The sequence below is a fragment of the Petromyzon marinus genome, unplaced genomic scaffold (genome assembly GCF_048934315.1).
Source record: "Petromyzon marinus isolate PM22_M1 ecotype Great Lakes invasive population unplaced genomic scaffold, UKy_Petmar_22M1.pri1.0 PM_G_Scaffold_18, whole genome shotgun sequence".
NCBI lineage: Eukaryota > Metazoa > Chordata > Hyperoartia > Petromyzontiformes > Petromyzontidae > Petromyzon > Petromyzon marinus.
Window position 1 is genome coordinate 1,092,501 of NW_027422739.1, and position 2,500 is coordinate 1,095,000.

Genomic DNA, 2,500 nt, shown 5'->3' on the forward strand with positions numbered 1-2,500 from the left:
CAATGGCGAGTCGACTCGAGAAATTAGCATACGTGTTGGTGTCAAACAGGGTGACCCCATGTCACCCCTGCTCTTCAATCTTGCCATGGACCCTTTGATATGCACCCTAGAGTCACACGGAGTTGGGTACTCCATTGATACCGACCACGTGACAGCTCTTGCGTTTGCTGATGATTTGGTGTTGGTGAGCGAATCTTGGGTTGGTATGGCCGCCAATCTAGCGATCTTGGAATCATTTTGTGGGCTATCGGGATTGGAGGTTCAGGCCAGAAAGTGCCAGGGCTTCATGATAAGCCCAACCAAAGATTCATATACGGTGAACAACTGCGACCCATGGAATATCAAAAATAAAGATGTCCATATGATCCAACCTGATGAATCAACGAAATACCTTGGTCTGAAAATTGGCCCTTGGACTGGCACTATACAGCCTGATCTACATTGTCAGCTAAAGACATGGATCTCGAAAATCGATGAGGCACCTCTGAAGCCAACTCAGAAGGTTGAACTACTCAATGCCTATGCCCTACCCAGATTGTTATATCCTGCAGACCACTCGGACTGCAAGCAATCAACTCTCCGTGGGTTGGACCAAGAGATTAGAAAGGCGGTAAAAGGATGGCTCCACCTTCCCGCTTCAACTTGTGATGGACTGTTATATGCCAGAGCCCGAGACGGAGGCCTTGCCATCTTGAAACTGGAAAAAACAATCCCTTCGGTTCAAGTTAGAAGGCTGCAACGTATAGCAAACTCGTCCGATGCTATCACCCGTAATATTGTGTCCTCGCAGGGTATGGAGGAAGAATACCGTAATTTGTGGGTACGAGCAGGGGGTGACAGTGATGCAATCCCAACATTCGTTCTCAGGGACTCGGTGTCAAAAGAACCTGTATATCCGAGACCCTGCGATTGGAGGGAGCATGAATTTCAGAGATGGTGTGAAAAGCCGGTTCAAGGAAGGGGCATTGTAAACTTTGCGCATGATAGAATCAGTAATGCTTGGTTGAGGCCATGGTGCGGCTTTAAACAATGCTTCTTTATCGCAGCACTACAACTAAGGGCAAATGTTTACCCAACAAGAGAAAGCTTGAACAGAGGCAGAGATGGGGCCTTACGTTCCTGCAGGAAATGCTCTGCCAGACTCGAGTCCCTTTCGCACATTCTCGGTCAATGTCCTGCAGTACAGAAAGCAAGAATTGCGCGACATAACAAGATCAGTAACATTCTGGCAGACGAAGCGGCTAGATTGGGCTGGTCTGTATACAAAGAGCCACGGTTCATATCCGAGACGGGAGAGATGAGAAAGCCTGACCTCGTGTTTGCAAAAGATGAGGAGGCGGTTGTGATCGATGTCACCGTCCGTTTTGAGCTTTCAAAGAATACCTTGTCAGATGCTGCCTCGCACAAAGTTTCGTACTATACCCCTCTTGGTGATCAAGTCAAAGTGCTGACGAAGGCTAGCAAGGTCACATTCTTTGGATTCCCGGTTGGGGCAAGAGGAAAGTGGCCCCTTGAGAATAACGAGGTACTTACCTCCCTGGGCCTGACCAAACCCAGAACGACATCACTGGCCAAGATGATTTCCTGCAGAACGCTGCTTTTCTCTCTTGATATTCTGAGAATGTTCTGTGGAAATTATGCGGTCTATGAACAGTCATAGACAACCTCCGAAACAAATAATAGTTGTGTTTTAAGATGTCATTTGTTTTAGATTGATTTTGTTATTTTTAGATTGTTATTTTCCAAGACGAAGTCTTGGTTCTTTTTTTTATTGTTAGTTTTTTTTTTTTTAACACGTCGTATTTGTTACTTTAGAGCTTAGAGGGGACTTTATTTTCGCCTTACTATTTTCTGCCTACAAAGAAGATTAAAAATAAGCTTTTTTCAAGATGGTTTTGTTATTTTCCAAGGTGAAGTCTTGGTATTCTTATTTTACTATTTTCCATAAAGAAGACTTTTCTTTTCTTTTAGATTTTGTTATTTTCCAAGACGAAGACTTGGTATTTTTATTATATTGCTATTTTTTTACACGAAGCTTATTCAAGAGCACTTATATAGATTAGACTTTGTTATTTTAATTCTTTATTTTTGGACTACATCAGTTCGAGAGTCCTGTAACTTACTATTTTCTGCCTACAAAGAAGATTACAAATAAGCTTTATTTAAGATGTTTTAGATTAGATTTTGTTATTTTCCAAGGTGAAGTCTTGGTTTTTTTATTTTACTATTTTCCACAAAGAAGACTTTTCTTTTCTTTTAGATTTTGTTATTTTCCAAGACGAAGACTTGGTATTTTTTTGCTATTTTTTTACAGGAAGCTTTATTCAAGAGCACTTATATAGATTAGACTTTGTTATTTTAATTCTTTATTTTTGCACTACATCAGTTCGAGAGAAGACTACAAACCAGCTTTATTTAAGATGTTTTAGATTAGATTTTGTTATTTTCCAAGGTGAAGTCTTGGTTTTTTTATTTTACTATTTTCCACAAAGAAGACTTT

General features: G+C 41.0%; 1 pseudogene; it reads left to right on the top strand.

Annotated features, from left to right (window-relative positions):
- The window catches only part of LOC142911572 (28S ribosomal RNA), a 10,243-nt pseudogene that overhangs the window by 5,080 nt on the left and 2,663 nt on the right, over positions 1-2,500 (top strand).